This window comes from Mesoplodon mirus, assembly GCF_964341445.2.
Source record: "Mesoplodon mirus genome assembly, chromosome: 5".
Taxonomy (NCBI): Eukaryota; Metazoa; Chordata; class Mammalia; order Artiodactyla; family Ziphiidae; genus Mesoplodon; species Mesoplodon mirus.
In genome coordinates, this window is record NC_138980.1 from 185,861,990 (window position 1) to 185,881,762 (window position 19,773).

General features: G+C 53.8%; 2 gene segments (V, D, J or C); both read right to left on the reverse strand.

Moving 5' to 3' along the window:
- The window catches only part of LOC309803787 (Ig alpha-1 chain C region-like), a 158,297-nt gene that overhangs the window by 75,439 nt on the left and 63,085 nt on the right, over positions 1–19,773 (reverse strand).
- On the reverse strand, positions 6,367–18,727 carry LOC309805432 (Ig gamma chain C region-like). The segment is given in 6 exons: positions 18,663–18,727; positions 9,540–9,793; positions 9,003–9,206; positions 8,536–8,865; positions 8,311–8,452; positions 6,367–6,388 (listed from the first exon to the last, which is right to left on the reverse strand).

The window sequence follows — 19,773 nt, forward strand, 5'->3', positions numbered from 1 at the left end:
ATGAAATGTTGTCCCAGCAGGGACTGACCCTCAGGAGTGAAGGGGCCTATGTTAGTAAAATTTCTAAACACCTCCAGAAGCCATCATGAAGAAGAGCTGCGTTTTCTTCTTTCTCTTGGGTCACTTCCTTGACCTTTTCATGGCTGACTGGCTTCCTAAAGTACTTTCTCGTTCCTTCTAATAGGCATTGGACCATGTGGCTCCTGGCCTTCGTTCCCCCACTGCCCACCACCCCTGGGAACTATAATCCCAAACAGGCTCTTGATGGGGGACTGTGTTCCCACCCCCATCATAAATGTAGAGTTGGTGCCTGGCGAGCTGGTCAGCATGCCCCTGGTCTGCTGTCCAAATCCTTTGTTTCTCCTCATGGGTACAGTAGGTAGACAATACTATTTGGAGGTCCTTCCAAGTTAAATCAAAGGCCGGAGTTAGTGCTTGAAGTCCTTCAGCAAACCTACTAGGGTCTTTAGAAAATCGGCCCAGTCTTGGTTGCATTGGGCTAAAGCGGGTAGGGAGAAGGGCACGTGGACTCTGATTGTGCCTTTGCCATTTGCCCCTTGCCCAGAGGGCATAATCTCCCCGATCCTAGATGGTGGGAAGTTCCACTGCAGGTTACCCAGTAAGACTAGCTTTTCCATCCTGGGGTACCAGTGGGCGTGGAGGGGCACAGGGAGGCTAGGTTTGGGTTTGGTTTTGGTCAGGGACATATGGAGAAGTAGGGCGCTCAGAGTAGGAGAGGTTTGCTCTCCCCGCAAGAGTCGTGCAGGGTTAAAGGAGGGTCATCTAGGATGTCGGGGGAGCTCTTTGACTCCCTAGGCCTCTGATTTTAGGAGCCGCACAGAGCGGGATTCGGGGAAAGGGCCACGAAGGCCTGGACACAGGGAACCTCAGTCTATTTTCAAACCTGGGCCAATAAAGATCCAATTGCAAGATAGTATTATAATTCTGGGCCATTTCTCTCCATCCCCCCAACTCATATAAACGCCAGGTGGTGTTACAGTAAAACTCAAGTTTTTCTTTTCTTAGCCCCACTCAATTAAAAAGCTTCCAATTCTTAAGGATCCATCCCAGATGTGTTCCTTCTGGTTTAGAAGGGGTCCTCCCATGCTGAGCCACCTGCAGCCAAGAACAAAGAGGCTCTCCTAGGAATTAAACCCGGCGCCAGAAACATTTACCACGAGGCTTTAATCTGGAAGGGGTCCAGGGCTTCCCCTAGATCCCCCTCGATCCTGAACCAGACATCTCTGGTGGAACGTAGTTTCCTGCATGGGCAGTCCTCCCATATTGCCTGGGGAGGACCTTTTGATTAGGGCAAAGTGGTTGCCAGGACTTTCCTTAGGGATGATATTTTGATTAAATCCTTTTTTTTGTTTTGTTTTTGTTTTTGTTTTTTTTTGCGGTATGTGGGCCTCTCATTGTTGTGGTCTCTCCCGTTGCGAAGCACAGGCTCCGGACGCGCAGGCTCAGCAGCCATGGCTCACGGGCCCAGCCGCTCTGCGGCATGTGGGATCTTCCCGGACTGGGGCACGAACCCGTGTCCCCTGCATCGGCAGGCGGACTCTCAACCACTGCGCCACCAGGGAAGCCCTTGGCTATATCTTTGCTGGGGTGTATCGCCCCGGACCGGGCATCTAAAAGATTCAGGACGTGGGCTGCGTGGAATCAACCAACCCAGTCTTTTGCTGGGAGGGAATAAGTTGCCAGGGCCTGAAGAGAAGGGGTTCCAAGAGATGAAGAAAAGAACTCTTGGAGGAATTGGAGTTGGGTGCAATGTAAGGTGGCATGGAGGTCAGGGCCTGAGAGTCGGAGGTGTCAGTATTCCTGTAAGGGGTCAGTGGACAGAGGGCGAGGTGGATGACCAGGAACACAAGAGTCCAAGACCACTCGCCCTGTTTTCCTAGCAGCTAAAATAAGTGCTACACAGACCTGTGAATTCTACCTACATAGCACAACGCTTGGCAAGGATGGGGGAAGTGAAGAAGAGACCCCTGTGCAAGTAAGGTAGGAAAGAAAGCCCCAGAAGAGGATCCCAAAAGCAATTAGGAGAAAGGCTCATGAGGCTCCTTCATGGCTGGAGAACGTGTTTCTATCAGACCCTGGAGGATGGTGTCCACTGTCACTCAGAGTGTGACTTGAAGCTACGTGGCTCGGGGAAACCCCAGCCATCCTCCGAAAAGGGGAAGCATAACACGATGGATGGACTGAGATCATGGCCCAAGAGCCTTAGAAAAGGCAGAGTGTGGAAGGCGGAGAGAGAACTCAGGGGTCTCTAGCCGCAGCTGCACGAGGCCTACGATCTACCTTGAATCTGGGGATCCGAATCACGGCACCCAAATGAATCTGGTGATGGAGTAGCTGGAAGATGGACCTTGGTCCTTGTCTTCTTTGAAGAAAGAATTTAGGAAAGAGACCAAGATTGTGAAATGGAGACTGTGTTTACTAGAAGGAAGGTAAGAGTGGAAGAGCACACGGGGAACTTGGAGTGAGTCATGTGCCGTAGGGGTGGCTTGGGTTGCTTACATGGGGACGGTTTTCCAGGTGGTCTCTGGCCAATCATCTCGAAGTGTCAGCAGGAGAGTGGTTGCAGCTGCTCAGCCTGGAGCCCATCTCTCTCCTATGTCAGGACGAGGGCACGGGGGATGGGGGCGGGTGCTGCAGGGCTGATTTGGCCACACTGCGGACCCCTTGGGAAGCGCCTTCTGCTGTGGGACCCTGCCTCACAGCCTAGGGCCCTGCCTGCAGCCCCGAAAACTCCCTTGGCCTCTCCCCAGAAGGTCTGCTCTGCATCCTCATTCTGCACGAACGGGGCCTGGGGGTGGACAGCAGGGAGGGTGGGCACGGGACAGGAGCAGGGCATGGGGGGCAGCGCACTTGGACCTGGGGGCACGGAGGGCGGGACTGAGCCTGGGGAGTGAGCCCTTGGCTTGGTTGGGCTGGACTCAGATGCTGGATTGGGCTGGTGGGGACGCTGAGTCCTAGATTTGGCTCTGGGCTCCAGCATGGGCTGGGCCACGGGCTCCAGGCAATCACTGTGTTTCAGGGGTTGTTCAGTCAGAACCAGTGTGGGCCCAAGCGCAGGAGCCTGGGAGAAGCCTGGGGTGGTCAGCACCCACGCCCAGCCCAGGTCTCTCTGTGGAGGGAACAGATGCTCTTCTGGGACATGCCCCAAAGTGGGGTGGGGTGGGGCTGTGATAGGCGGGCCCCCTGTTGCCTTCGACCTTGGGGTTGAGCTGGGGCCGCTTGGCATGTGTGTGTGTGTGTATAAGACACAGATGAAGGTGTGTGGTGGCAAGGTGAGACACTGACATGTGTGTATGGAGCTCATGGCCTGGGGGGGCACTAGGGGTCAGGAGGCAGCGAGAGGCTGATCTCAGGCTCACACAGGGGCAACCCGAGGGGCTCAAGGGCAGGCGTCGCCACTGGGCTTCGGGGTGCTCGGGGGGCATGGAGAAATGAGGGATGCCGTGTGGTGTGGCACTGCTGGGGGGTGAGGGTGGGAGCCCTGGGGCCCAGTGTGGGGCAGTTCTTGAGGGACCCAGAGGCAGCCGTGCCAGGGACGGTGTTCAGCTAGGAGGCCGTGGGGCCGGCCCTCGTGTGACCACCCTGGCGTTCCCGCGGGGCGGGCCGGCTAGAGGCTTATCGTTGGTCAGGGAGGTGGAAGTGAGGGACAGGGCCCAAGCTGGGCAGGCTGTGCTGCCCTCAGGCAAGTTCAGCTTCTTGGTTATATGTTTAGGGGGAGGGAAACGCAGGGTGTGAGGTGATCCCCAAGTCCCTCACCTGGAATCCCCATGGAGCCCAGCAGGCAGAGGGGCTCCTGTGCCAGCGTGCCCAGTGTGCCTGGCAGGGTCCCCGAGGGCCAGATTTTCTCCTGGACACTGCTGTCCACCCCTCGGCCATCCTGTTTGCCACCCCTCCCAGCCTCCCCATTTGGTGCAGGGCCCCCCTGAAATGCTGGCCTGAGGGAGCCCGGCACGGCCAGAACCTGACCCAGACGCCAGCCCACTTTTTTGGAGCTTTTACTGAGAAGGGCCGACAGCTGTGGATCCTGACTCTGCCCTCTGGGGAGGGTTGTGTCTCCTCTGAGGTGGAATCACCTGGAGGGATGGGTCCCTGGTCTCTGTGAGGGCAGAGTCCTGACCCATCCCTGCATCCTTGCCCACCGGTGGGCACAGCGGCCTCATGGCATCTGCACGGCCACCCTTCCTGGTCCCTCACCGGAGCCCCTGGAGCCCCACTCCTGCTCTCCTGTGACACACTGGTCACCTCTGTGCAGCCAGCTGAGTTCAGTGCCCCCCGGACGCCCTCCCCTCCTGCGGTCCTTCTCGCTGCCCAGTCTGTCCTGAGCGCTGAGCCAGGTCTGCCTCTGCTCCCCTTTGGCAGCCCCTCCCCACCGCTGCCCCTCCTGGCCTGGCTTCCTGGCCTTCCCTCCTGGTCCTCCTTTCTCACACCCAGCTTGGCTGTTTTGGGCTGAATTGTGTGCCCCAAATTCCAGTTTTGAAGCCCGGACCCCCAGGACCTCAGAATGTAACTGTATTTGGAGATGGGGTCTGTAAAGATGTGATGATGCAAACTGGGGTCTCCAGGGTGGGCCCTAATCCAGGCTGACTGGCGTCCTTAAAAGAGGAGGACATTAGGACAGAGACGCACAGAGGGACGGCCACGTGAGGACACGGGAGAAGACGGCGTCTACACGGCACGGAGACAGCCCTCAGGAGAAGCCAGCCCTGCACCTCCTGGATCTGGGATTCCAGCTTCCAGGGTGTCAGACAGTGATGTCTGTTGTCAAAGGCCCCCTGTGCTGTCTGTTACAGCCTCCTGTGCAGACACACCCAACACGTGCGACTTCCCTGTGGCTCCCCCAGGCCCCTGGCTCGCCCCTGCGCCCACAGGCCAGGGGGGGACCCCAGGCTTGGGTGGTGTGTGGGGGAGACCGGCTGTGGATTTCACGAGGGTAGGCGGCGTGCTAACCTAGGGAGACTTCTCAGCGAGCTAGGTGATTGTAAAGAACGCTTTATTGTCATTAAAAAAATGAAGAGACAGCGAAGAGCATCAACGGGCTCCAACATTCAGAAAAGGAGAAACGCCTCCCAGGCTGCGGTGACGTGGACCTTCTTTTCCATCCGGGGAGCAGCTCCTCCACATGCGGATGCTGACTGTGCTTTTCTGCAGAGACTGGAGAGTTGGTACCGGGCCCTGAGGCGGGGGCCCAGGGTCGGAGGCTGGCCCTACGCGGGTCGTGCCTCTCACCCCCACCCCTGTGCAGGCGGAGCTCCTGCTGTACGTGACTCAGGCCTTTGGCTGCAGGATGGGCTGGCCGTGCCTTCTGCCTTCTTCTCCGGGAGCCCCTCCAGCTCAGCCCGCGGGGCACCAGGTCAACAGCATCCTCTCCGGGAGGCCAGTCTGGCTCGACCTCACTGCCTTCCGTGCTGGGGCTCCTGCGGCAGCCTCGGGCCCAGGACCTGATCTGAGCAGCGTCCTCGGTGGAGGTGACCTGAGGGATCGTTAGCGGCACCTGCAGAAGGTCTCCTGCTGGGAGAGGCGGGCGCTGAGGGGGGCGGTTTCCCTCCAGCATCTGGCACAGGCCCTCCTCCTGGAGACCCTGCATCTGGAGCTTGTCAGGGACAAGAGGCAGGGGGCGGGCCTTGTGCAGAAGCCCGGATGCCGGCCTCCTCCTCCTCTTCGAAGGGGACCCCCAAGCCGACCCGGGCATTCCCGGTGGTCCCTGGGGACCCGGAGGTGTCCTGCGGGGACATCAGCTCAGGGTGGGCATCACCTGCAGCCACTTGGGTCTGTAAGGGGGGTGGCGGGCAGGTTGTGGTGGCCACGAGACCAGAGGCTGGGAGTGCAGGCGAGGGTGCTCGTGAGCTCGGAGGCTGGTGAGGTCAGCGGGTGGAGGAACAGGCCTGGCGCAGGCTGAGCGGCACAAGGGGATGGATGTGGTCCTACAGGTCTGGGGCGGCCCTGGACGCAGCCCATCGTGAGCACTAGGCGCCCTTGCTGATCATGTTTCTGTAGTTGGGGACGATCGTCTGCTTCAGCTCCACCACTGATGAGAAGATCCGCTTCACATGAGGTGCGGCGGGGGTGAGTACAGGCTGGAGCCCACCCGGGCAACCTCCCAGGGCCTGCCCCCCAGTCCCCGGGCCGACGGACAGCGAGGGGTTCCAGGGGGGACAGGAGGCCATGATGGGGACAGTGAGGGAGAGTGTGGGACAGTGAGAGAAGGTGAGGTACAGTGAGGGACAGTTAGAGGACAGTGAGGGGACAATGAGGGACAGTGAGGGGACAGTGAGGGACAGTGAGGGACAGTGGGGGACAGTGAGGCACAGTAGGGGACAGTGAGGGACAGTGAGGGAAGGTGTGGGGTCAGTGAGGTGACAGTGAGGGACTGTGAGGTACAGTCAGGCACCATGAGGGCCAGTGAGGGACCATGAGGAACAGTGAGGGACAGTGAGGGACTGTGAGGGGCAGTGAGGGACATTGAGGGACAGTGAGGGGACTTGAGAGACAGTGAGGGGCCAGGGGCCAGGTGGAGACACAGTGGGGACCGCGAGGGCACAGCGGGGCCAACCCGCCCACCTTGAAGAGGGTCACGGTGGCGCTGTAGCACACGCTGAGCAGGAAGAGGGTGATGAAGATGGAGATGGTCGTCCACAGCCCGTCCAGCTCCCCGTCCTGGGCGTCAGCACAGGCCTCCTCCTCTAGGAGCAGTTCTGCACAGGGAGGGCGGGGTCAGTGCTGCGCCTGCCCCTGGGGGGTGGGGGGGGGGCTCATCGGGGACTCACAGCGCGGCTCCCATTGTGGCGCGGAGGTGGCGGGATGCCCCGGGTTGGCCGGGCAAGAGGCACGTGAGGACAGTCGCTGGGCACCAGCCCCAGCCCCCCATTCCTCCAGCCTGGGCCCACGTCTCGGCCTGCCCAGTGTGTCCTGCTCCCTCTCCTGTGCTGTGTGCTGAGCTGGGGCCCTTGCGGGGAGGGTGCCTGGACCCCCTGGCAGGACAGTGGCTCAGGCCCTGGGCTCCTCTCCCGCTGGGGGCCAGACCCGGAGGGTGGGAGGGTCAGCAGAGCACGTGGACCCTGCCCCTGTTGGGCTCTGTCCTGTGGGTGTTGGAGGGTGGGCACCAGGCTGGGGTCTACGGTGAGGGCTCATGAGACCCAGCTCTGGGGTCGGGTGTGGGTCTGTGCGGCTGCCCTGTGGGAGGGCCCGTGTGCAAGGCCCGCATGTGTGCACACGCGTGGGTGTTGTGGTGGGTGCAGTGCACACATGTACGTGGGCAGGTGAGTGCATGTGGATGAAGGCGGTGGTGTGCCGGCTGGTGTGACTCAGTGGGGTGTCTGTTTTCAATGGCTCTGGGCTCGGTGTCCACGGGTGCGTGTGGAGGGTCCCCCCCGGGCACTCAGGGCCGCTTGCCTCTGCCCCTTTTGGGCACAGTGATGAGTGTCCCCACGAGTGCCAAGGCCTGGCCCCTGGCAGGGACAAGCAGGGCAGAGCCACCTGGCCTGAGGGGGGGCCCTGATATCTCATGCCCGATGGAGCAGCATGGCCGTCCCCCCACCCCGGGCCGCGTGTGGCCCCCGTGGGGGCACAGAACCGGCACGCGGACTCTGGAGCCAGGGACAGGAACATGGGGACGAGGACGGCCAGTGTCCCACAGCTTGGGCTGCAACACGGGCGGGAAGAAGTGGGCACTCATTCTCCTGAGGGTCTCTGGTGGGCTTCTCCCATTCCAGGCACACACTCGAGCCCCAGCAGCTGCAGGGTGGAGGGCGGCCGGAGCAGCTGTCGCCTCCAGGAGAGGCCCTCCCCGGCCTCGGGCAGCCCCCAAGCGGCCTGCGCAGACCCGCACACTCTGGGTCCGGCCCTGAGTGGGGTCAGCTCTCCCGCATTGCTGCTGACACCTGTGACCCAGAGCCGGGTCCACCGCTGCCCCTCGCAGGCCCGACGTGCCCCGGGGCTCTGCTCGGAAAGAACCATGACAGCATTGCGGGGCCCAGGGCGGCGCTGGGTGCTTTATTTCACGGCGCCCGGGAGGAATGTACACAGGGCTGGGGTTCAGGAGGCCTCACTGGGCCCTGAGAGCCCAAGGGGAGGGAGGGCTCGCTGGGGCAACAATGCCGTGTGGCTCATTTACCCGAAGACTTGGAGATGGACTTCTGCGTGTTGTGATTGTGTAGAGCCTCGTGCAAAACTACACACGTGTAGGTGTCTCCCTGCTGCCAGCTCTTCTTGTCCACCCTGAGCTTGCTGTACAGGAAGAAGGACCCGTCGGCATCCAGCTGGGGTGGGGTCGTGCCGTACTTGCCCTCTGACTCTGGCTGCCCGTTTCTCTGCCACTCCATGTCGATGTCGCCTGGGTAGAAGGCGGTGACCATGCAGGTTAAGCTGACTGAGGTCTTGGCCAGCTCTTCCTGCGGTGGGGCCAGTACATACACCTGTGGCTCCTGGGGCTGCCCTGTGGGGAGAGGTATGGCTGTTAGCACGATGGTCACTGCTCTTGGCCCCAGGGACCCTCCTGCGCCCGTCCACCTGACCCACCTTTGGCCTTGGAGATGCTCCTCACGATGGGGGCTGGGAGGCCTTTGTTGTTGACCTTGCACTTGAACTCCTTTCCCTTCAGCCAGTCCTGGTGCTGGATGGGCAGTGCGCTGACCACACGGTAGGTGCTGTTGATCTGCTCCTCCCTTAGCTTCGTCTTGGCCGTGTGCACCTGTACATCATCCACGTACCAGGAGAACTGGATATCAGGGTCCTCCTTGCTCACGTCCACCACCATGCAGGAGACTTCCGGTGTTCGGGATATTGTGAGGGTGCCCTTGAGTTTCGGGGGGAAGATGAAGATGGACGGTCCTCCTGGGAGCTGAGGGGCTGGTCAGGGAGACACGGTGGGGGTCAGCCCCTGGGTGGACCGCCTCTTAGGCAAGGACAAGCAGGGCAGAGCCACCTGGCCTGAGGGGGGCCCCTGATATCTCATGCTCGATGGAGCAGCACGGTCGTCCCCCCACCCTGGGCCGCGTGTGGCCCCCGTGGGGGCACAGAGCCGGCACGCGGACTCTGGAGCCAGGGACAGGAACATGGGGATGAGGACGGCCCCCCCACTCCCCAGTGCCACGCCTTGGCAAGGTCCACCTCCGAGGGGTGGAGGCTGAGGCCGGCTGACTTATGTGGGCATCTGGGACACCTGGAATAGGGGTTTGGGCCGTTGATTTCTGCAGAGAACAGACTGGAGGTTACCGGGGTTGGGGATGGCTCGTGGCTGGGCTCAAGGAAGGGCCAGGTTTTGGCAGGTGAGACCTGTGCCTGCCTCTGTGGGGCCCAGGGGCTGGGGGAGGCATCCAGCCTGTGCCCACACTGGACCTGGTGGAAACGCCCAGAGGACCCCCTCCCTGAGCCTGGGAGGCCTTCAGGTGAGGGAGAGAGACAGGCCTCCCGTGACACCCTGGGTGGGATTCACCACTCCTGGTGTGCGGTCCGTTCAGGTGGGAGGGCTGATCCCGGGTCTGTCCCATAGTGGACACCCTCCCTGTGGCCCGTCCTCTCACCGATGCGCTTGTCCACCTTGGTGCTGCTGGCCGGGTGGGCTACGTTGCAGGTGAAGGTCTTGCCGGACGAGGTGCTGGCCAGCACGGTCACAGTGCTGCTGAGAGAGTACAGCCCCGAGGACCCTCGGACGGATGGGAAGGTGTGCACACCGCTGGATTGGGTGCCCGAGTTCCAGGTCACAGTCACCGGCTCAGGGAAGTAGCTCGAGACCAGGCAGCCCACGACCACTGTGGAACTAGGTGTGTCCCCACAGCTGGGAGGCAGAGGGTAAACTGCTGGGGCCGTGGTGGAGGCTGTGAGAGAGGAGGCCGTGTGACTGCCAGGGCCTCACCCCTGCGAGGGTCCGGGCAGGGCATCAGGTGTCCAGGCCTGGGGCACCGTTGTGCCCAGAGACTATGTGATTCCAGAGTTTCTGAAGGCCAGCGGCCTGGCATGGTCTCTGCCACTGTGGTTCTCTGCCTTTGCAGCTGTGGGTCCTGGACTCAGCAACCCAGTCAGGGCTGGGTGACCACCTGGATTAAAGTCCCGTGGGCCCCAGTCCCCCTGTGGGTCCCTGGCCTGATCAGGCCCTCGGTCTTAGCCCTGAGCAGTGGCTACTGCTCCAAGCCCACTGCCCTGCTCTGTTCCTGTCCCTTTGTCCTGGCCTGCTCTTTGCCACCCAGGGCCTCTGTGTTCTGGATCACTCTGCCCATTGGCATCCCTGGGAACTTCGCAGTGCCCTCGTCATTTTCTCCCGCACGGTGCTAGCACCCCAAGCACCATTCCCCAGCTGGACCTGTCCCCTCTGAACCGGGTCTGATTAACCCAGACCTGCAGCTCCCTTAGAGCTCTGAAAGGGCCCCTCGTTTCCCCTCAGCCAGGTCCACTGCCCTGTCAACCCCACCTCACTTTGGCACGTCGTAACCTCGTGTCCCAAGCCCCGACAGGCACCTGGAATACTGGGGACCCTGGGCCCATGAAATGTAGCCCATCAGGTCCCCTCAGTGATGCCCGTGCCCCTTTAGCCTCAGAGACCTTCCCTCCCATGGTCGTCTTTCCACCCGGCCTTGCCGTCCGCCTGGCCCCTCCCACCAGACCAAAGCACCTTTAGCTCAGCCCCTCGTCCCCTGACCCTGGGGCTCATGGGCAGGCCCTGCCCTCCCAGCCCCCGGCTGCCCTGCACATCCCCGCCTGCTCCCCTGAGCCCCCCCTGTGCCCGGCCTTACCAGCCCCCTGAGCTCCAGCAGAAAGGCTGCTCTGCTTTCTCTGTGCACTCAGGTTCCCCTCCTCTAGATGTTCCCTCACCTGCCTCCAGCCCCTCATCCTGGCCCCTCAGCTGAGCCCGGGCTTCCTGTCCATCGAGTGTCTGGCCTCTGCCCATCTGAGCTCCGGTTCACCATCTCAGGCCTGAGTCCTCCCTGCCCTTGTGCCCCTTCTACTCGGCCCTGGGCCCTCAGCACAGCCCAGGGGGACCCCCAGCCCGATGTCCTGTAGGACTCCCTGCTCTGCCCCCACTGCCAGCTGCCCTGCGTCCTGCCCTCCCAGCCCCCTTGGCTCAGGTCTCTGGGCTCAGCTCACGGATGCTGTGTCCTCATGTCACCTGCTCACCTGGCGTTGGACTGACCACTGTCCCTGGAGTGCTGGGCACACAGCACCAAATGGCCCTTGCACCCTATGACACTTGCTGACTCAACTGCTCACCGCAGTACCTGGTCTGCTGAGTTCCTGGACAGGTCCCTGTCCTCCCAAACCCCTGTCCGCCTGCAGAAGCTCTGCTCCCCCAAAAGTCCTGGGACAGCTACCTGCTCTCCCAGCCCCAGGCTCACCTCCACAAGCTCTACTGCTTCCCGAAAGGTCCATGGCAGCACCCTGCCCTCCCAGCCCCGTGCTCACATGCACAAGCTCTACTGCTCCCCAAAAGGTCCCAGGGCAGCACCCTGCCCTCCCAGCCCCGTGCTCACCTGCACAAGCTCTACTGCTCCCCAAAAGGTCCCAAGGCAGCACACTGATCTCCCAGCCCCAGGCTCACCTACACCAGCTCTACCTGCTTCCCCAAAGCTCCCGGGCAGCCCCCTACCCTCCCAGCCCCCTGCCACCTGCTGCCTCCCTGCCACTTGTCCCTGGAGCCCTGGCCCTCAGCACCCATGCCCTCTGGCCCACCCCCAAGCCCTCACCCTAGTGCAGCTCCACTCCTGCCTCCTTTCTTTCCCAGGGCTGTATCTGGTGACGTGGAAGATAAAATAGTGGAAAAAACTACTGCAGAGCAGAATAAAGGAAAAATAATGCAAAGAACTGAGGACAGCCTCAGAGACCTCTGGGACAACATTAAACGTACCAATATTTGAATTATAGGGGTACAGAAGAAGAAGAGAAAAAGAAAGGGACTGAGAAAATATTTGAAGAGATTATAGTTTAAAACTTCCCTAATATGGGAAAGGAAATAGTTAATCAAGTTCAGGAAGCACAGAGAGTACCATACAGGATAAATCCAAGGAGGAACACGCCAAGACATATATTAATCAAACTATCAAAAATTAAATACAAAGGAAAAATATTAAAAGCAGCAAGGGAAAAACAACAAATAACACACAAGGGAATCTCCATAAGGTAAACAGCTGATCTTTCAGCAGAAACTCTGCAAGCCAGAAGGGACTGGCAGGACATATTTAAATTGATGAAGGAGGAAAAACTGCAGCCAAGATTACTGTACCCAGCAAGGATCTCATTAAGACTTGATGGAGAAATTAAAACATTTACAGACAAGCAAAAGCTGAGAGAGTTCAGCACCACCAAACCAGCTTTACAACAAATGCTAAAGGAACTTCTCTAGGCAAGAAACACAACAGAAGGAAAAGGCCTACAATAACGAACCCAAAACAATTAAGAAAATGGGATTAGGAACATACATATCAATAATTACCTTAAATGTAAATGGACTAAATGCTCCCACCAAAAGACACAGAGTGGCTGAATGGATACAAAAACAAGACCCATATATATGCTGTCTACAAGAGACCCACTTCAGACCTAGAGACACATACAGACTGAAAGTAAGGGGATGGAAAAAGATATTCCATGCAAATGGAAACCAAAAGAAAGCTGGAGTAGCAATTCTCATATCAGACAAAATAGACTTTAAAATAAAGACTATTAGAAGAGACAAAGAAGGACGCTACATAATGATCAAGGATCCATCCAAGAAGAAGATATAACAATTGTAAATATTTATGCACCCAACATAGGAGCACCTCAATACATAAGGCAAATACTAACAGCCATAAAAGGGGAAATCGACAGTAACACAATCATAGTGGGGGACCTTAACACCCCACTTTCACCAATGGACAGATCATCCAAAATGAAAATAAATAAGGAAACACAAGCTTTAAATGATACATTAAATGAGATGGACTTAATTGAAATTTATAGGACACTCCATCCAAAAACAACAGAATACACATCTTTCTCAAGTGCTCATGGAACATTCTCCAGGATAGATCATATCTTGGGTCACAAATCAAGCCTTGATAAATTTAAGAAAATTGAAATTGTATCAAGTATCTTTTCTGACCACAGCGCTATTAAACTAGATATCAATTACAGGAAAAGATCTGTAAAAAATACAAACACATGGAGGCTAAACAATACACTACTTACTTAATAACGAAGTGATCACTGAAGAAATCAAAGAGGAAATAAAAAATACCTAGAAACAAATGACAATGGAGACACGATGACCCAAAACCTATGGGATGCAGCAAAAGCAGTTCTAAGAGGGAAGTTTATAGCAATACAATCTCACCTTAAGAAACAGGAAACATCTCGAATAAACAACCTGATCTTGCACCTGAAACAATTAGAGAAAGAAGAACAAAAAACCCCCCAAAGTTAGCAGAAGGAAAGAAATCACAAAAATCAAATCAGAAATAAATGAAAAAGAAATGAAGGAAACAATAGCAAAGATCAATAAAACAAAAAGCTGGTTCTTTGAGAAGCTAAACAAAATTGATAAACCATTAGCCAGACTCATCAAGAAAAAAAGGGAGAAGACTCAAATCAATAGAATTAGAATTGAAAAAGGAGAAGTAACAACTGACACTGCAGAAATACAAAAGATCATGAGAGATTACTACAAGCAACTCTATGCCAATAAAATGGACAACCTGGAAGAAATGGACAAATTCTTAGAAATGCACAACCTGCCAAGACTGAATCAGGAAGAAATAGAAAATATGAATAGACCAATCACAAGCACTGAAATTAAAACTGTGATTAAAAATCTTCCATCAAACAAAAGCCCAGGACCAGATGGCTTCACAGGCGAATTCTATCAAACATTTAGAGAAGAGCTAACACCTATCCTTCTCAAACTCTTCCAAAATATAGCAGAGGGAGGAACACTCCCAAACTCATTCTACGAGGCCACCATCACCTTGATACCAAAACCAGACAAGGATGTCACAAAGAAAGAAAACTACAGGCCAATATCACTGATGAACATAGATGCAAAAATCCTCAACAAAATACTAGCAAACAGAATCCAACAGCACATTAAAAGGATCATACACCATGATCAAGTGGGGTTTATTCCAGGAATGCAAGGATTCTTCAATATATGCAAATCAATCTACGTGATACACCATATTAACAAATTGAAGGAGAAAAACCATATGATCATCTCAATAGATGCAGAGAAAGCTTTTGACAAAATTCAACACCCATTTATGATAAAAACCCTGCAGAGAGTAGGCATAGAGGGAACTTTCCTCAACATAATAAAGGCCATATATGAAAAACCCACAGCCAACATCATCCTCAATGGTGAAAAACTGAAACCATTTCCACTAAGATCAGGAACAAGACAAGGCTGCCCACTCACCACTATTATTCAACATAGTTTTGGAAGTTTTAACCACAGTAACCAGAGAAGAAAAGGAAATAAAAGGAATCCAAATTGGAAAAGAAGAAGTAAAGCTGTCACTGTTTGCAGATGACATGATACTATACATAGAGAATCCTAAAGATGCTACCAGAAAACTACTAGAGCTAATCAATGAATTTGGTAAAGTAGCAGGATACAAAATTAATGCACAGATATCTCTGTCATTCCTATACACTAATGATGAAAAATCTGAAAGTGAAATTAAGAAAACACTCCCATTTACCATTGCAACAAAAAGAATAAAATATCTAGGAATAAACCTACCTAAGGAGACAAAAGACCTGTATGCAGAAAATTATGAAACTGATGAAAGAAATTAAAGATGATACAAATAGTTGGAGAGATATACCATGTTCTTGGATTGGAAGAATCAACATTGTGAAAATGACTCTACTACCCAAAGCATTCTACAGACTCAATGCAATCCCTATCAAACTACCACTGGCATTTTTCACAGAACTAGAACAAAAAATTTCAAAATTTGTATGAAACACAAAAGACCCCGAATAACCAAAGCAATCCTGAGAACTAAAAACGGAGCTGGAAGAATGAGGCTCCCTGACTTCAGACTATACTACAAAGCTACAGTAATCAAAACAGTATGGTACTGGCACAAAAACAGAAAGATAGATCAATGGAACAGGATAGAAAGCCCAGAGATAAACCCACGCACATATGGTCACCTTATGTTTGATAAAGGAGGCAGGAATATACAGTGGAGGAAGGACAGTCTCTTCAATAAGTGGTGCTGGGAAAACTGGACAGGGACATGTAAAAGTATGAGATTAGATCACTTCCTAACACCATACACAAAAATAAGCTCAAAATGGATTAAAGACCTAAATGTAAGGCCAGAAACTATCAAACTCTTAGAGGAAAACATAGGCAGAACACTCTATGATATAAATCACAGCAAGAACCTTTTTGACCCACCTCCTAGAGAAATGGACATAAAAACAAAAATAAACAAATGGGACCTAATGAAACTTCAAAGCTTTTGCACAGCAAAGGAAACCATAAACAAGACCAAAAGACAACCCTCAGAATGGGAGAAAATATTTGAAAATGAAGCAGCTGACAAAGGATTAATCTCCAAAATTTATAAGCAGCTCATGCAGCTCAATAACAAAAAAACAAACAACCCAATCCAAAAATAGGCAGGAGACCTAAATAGACATTTCTCCAAAGAAGATATACAGACTGCCAACAAACACATGAAAGAATGCTCAACATCATTAATCATTAGAGAAATGCAAATCAAAACTACAATGAGATATCATCTCACACCGGTCAGAATGGCCATCATCAAAAAATCTAGAAACAATAAATGCTGGAGAGGGTTTGGAGTAAAGGGACCACTCTTGCACTGTTCGTGGAATGCAAATTGATACAGCCACTATGGAGAACAGTATGGAGGTTCGTTAAAAAACTACAGATAGAACTACCATATGACCCAGCAATCCCACTACTGGGCATATACCCTGAGAAAACCATAATTCAAAAAGAGTCATGTACCAAAATGTTCATTGCAGCTCTATTTACAATAGCCAGGACATGGAATCAACCTAAGTGGCCGTCAACAGATGAATGGATAAAGAAGATGTGGCACATATATACAATGGAATATTACTCAGCCATAAAAAGAAACGAAATTAAATGATTTGTAGTGAGGTGGATGGACCTAGAGACTGTCATACAGAGTGAAGTAAGTCAGAAAGAGAAAGACAAATACTGTATGCTAACACATATATATGGAATCTAAGAAAAAGAATGTCATGAAGAACCTAGGGGTAAGACAGGAATAAAGACACAGACCTACTAGAGAATGGACTTGAGGATATGAGGAGGGGGAAGGGTAAGCTGTGACAAAGTGAGAGAGTGGCATGGACATATATACACTATCAAATGTAAAATAGATAGCTAGTGGGAAGCAGCCGCATAGCACAGGGAGATCAGCTTGGTGCTTTGTGACCACCTAGAGGGGTGGAATAGGGAGGGTGGGAGGGAGGGAGATGCAAGAGGGAAGAGATATGGGAACATATGTATATGAATAACTGATTCACTTTGTTATAAAGCAAAAACTAACACACCATTGTAAAGCAATTATACTCCAATACAGATGTTAAAAAAACCAAGTTGATAAATATGTTAACAACTCATTAAAAAAAGACTTAAATGTAAGGCTGGACACTATAAAACTCTTAGAAGAAAACATAGGAAAAACACTCTTTGACATAAATCACATCAAGCTCTTTTTTTGACCCACCTCCTGGAGTAATGGAAATAAACCCAAAAATAAACAAATGGGACCTAATGAAATTTAAAAACTTTTGCACAGCAAAGGAAGCCATAAATAAGACGAAAAGACAACCCTCAGAATGGGATAAAATATTTGCAAACAAAGTATCAGACAAAGGGTTAATCTCCAAAATATACAAACAGCTCATGGAGCTCAATATCAACAAAACAAATAACCCGACTGAAAAATGAGTGGAAGACCTAAATAGACATCTCTCCAAAGAAGACATACAGATGGCCAAGAGGCACATGAAAAGATGCTCAACATCACTAGTTCTTAGAGAATTGCAAATCAAAACTACAATGAGATATCACCTCACACCAGTCAGAATGGCCATCTACCAAAAATCTATAAACAATAAATATCGGAGAAGGTGCAGAGAAAAGGGAACCCTCTTGCACTCTTGGTGGGAATGTAAACTGATAGAGCCACTTTGGAGAACATTATGGAGGTTCCTTAAAATCTAAAAATAGAATTACCATATGAGCCAGCAATCCCACTACTGGGCATATACCCTGAGAAAACCATAATTCAAAGAACACTTCCCTTGTGGCATAATGGTTAAGAATCCTCTTGCCAATGCAGGGGACACGGGTTCAATCCCTGGTTCGGGAAGATCCCACATGCTGCAGGGCAACTACGTCTGTGTGCCACAACTTCTGAGTCTGCACTCTAGAGCCTGCGAGCCACAACTACTGAAGCCCATGCGCATTAGAGCCTGTGCTCTGCAATGAAGAGTAGCCCTCTTTTGCTGCAACTAGAGAAACCTCGTGCAGCAATGAAGACCCAGTGCAGCCAAAAAAAAAAAAAAAAAAAGACACATGTACCCCCAATGTTCATTGCAGCACTATTTACAATAGCCAGGACAACCTGAATGTCCAATGACTGATGAATGGATAAAGATGTTGTACATATATATATACAATGGAATATTACTCAGCCATGAAAAGGAACAAAATTGGGTCATTTGTAGAGATATGGATGGACCTGGAGTCTGTCATACAGAGTGAATTAAGCCAGAAAGAGAAAAACCAATGTCATATATTAACACATATATGTGGAATCTAGAAAAATGGTACAGATGAACTTATTTGCAGGGCAGAATAGAGATGCACACATAGAGAACAGACATGTGGACATGGGGGGGGAAGGGGAAGGTGGGACAAATTGGGAGATTAGGATTGACATATATACACTAACATGTGTAAAATAGATAGCTAGTGGGAACATGCTATAAAGCACAGGAAGCTCAGCTTGGTGCTCTGTGACGACCTAGATGGGTGGGATGGGGGTGGGGAGGGAGGTCTAGGAGGGAGGGGATATATGTATGCATAGAGCTGATTCATTGCATTGTACAGCAGAAATCAGCACAGCATTGTAAAGCAACTATACTCCAACAAAAATATAAAGTATATGAGAAGTTGTGCACAGGTTATATGCAGACCCTACCCCATTTTACATAAGGGAATTGAACATCAGTGAATTTTGGTATCTGAGGGCATCCTGGAATCAATCTCCCAGGCACCCCAAGGGGGCGACTGTGCAAAAATTAAGGGCCCTTCTCTTTGAGTGAGATATTCATGTGAACCTGGTGCCGCCCCGGCGTCTTTCTGCTGTGATCCTGGGTGCGACCCCCGGGGTGTGCTGAGTGTGTGTTTCCCGCTCTGAGCCCCCATTTCTCTTGGCCACAAGTACACAGTGACATGGTGTATCCCGACCCAGTTTCTCGGCCTAGCTCACCATCTTTGGATCCCAGAACAGCCTCAGCCTGTCTCGGCCTTTTGGGCGGAGTGCGGGGGGCCAAGCCTGGTGGGCGGAATCCTCTAGCTTCCCAGCCCCACACGCCGCCTGGCAGGGACGTGCCCCCCATGCAGCTTCACTGTGAGAGCCTTGAACCAGTACCTTCTGCGTTCCCTAAGGTCGTCCCCAGGCGTGTGGGGTGGACAGGCACTCAGGGGTCCCGTCATGCGTCACCCCCCAAGTCCACCTGGAAGAAACACGTGGAATCATGTCCATCTGATTCCACGTAATAGAACATTCTAGAAGCACTGAAGGGGCTCATGTGGGGGTGGCCTCTACCCTGCAGTGTCTGCCCCTGATGGCGGGAGTGGGCTGTCTTCCTGAACGGGAGGCCTGCTGTGGTCTGCTCAGGTGACCCCGCCAGCCCACCGGCTATGGTTCCCTCCTGGATCAGCTGCAGGCCTGGCCCCAGCCTCTCTCCAGGTGGGCTGCTCTGTAACCCTCCCTCAGGCTGTGTGACCACCTGCCCCACCGCCCCCTCAGGCAGCCTCTTCCCTGGCCGAGGGTGGGTCAGCTTGTGGGGAGCACCGGCTGGAGGGAGATGGGAGGTAGGCCCGAGCTGCCTGGCTCTCTCCCCGCAGGGCCAAGAGCTGCCTCCTTCTGCTGATTGCGAGGGGCCTTCGGGTCTGGGGGGGGCTTGCTGTTATCGGGGATGGGGACACGCCCACCGCCGCAGGTTCACCAGCTGGGTCCTGTAATTCAGACAGGGCAGGTCACCCAGAGGGAGCAGCCAGAAGGTTAGGAACGCGCGCACGGAGCTCAGGATGAGTCCCGGCAGGAAGGTTAGCACTGTTCTCGACAAGTGACAAGACAGAGGAAGGGGACTTCGAGCTCCTGGGGCCGGGTACGTGGGAAGGCAGATGCGGGTGTGGGGAGGCATGAATCGGGCTTAACCTGAACACCCCCCAGTGGTGACGGGCTGATAAGGGCCTGCTGCGCCCTGAGGAATCGCCCTGCCCTTCCCGGTGGAAGGTGGGAGGCGAGGATTTCTCTTGTGTTTGCTTTTTAACTTGCCCACGGCTCAAAATAATTCTTACCTCAGAGGGGCACGTCTGGGGCCGCCCACGCTCGGCCCGCACCCGCGTCAGCAGGCGCTCCCCCCACGGCTGCTCTCAATCCAGTAAGCGTGGGCGGGGGCCGGCTCCCAGGGCTCCCGCTGGGCCGCACCCAGAGTCTTGAGAATCAGAAAACCCCGTCCCCGCCCCATCCCTGT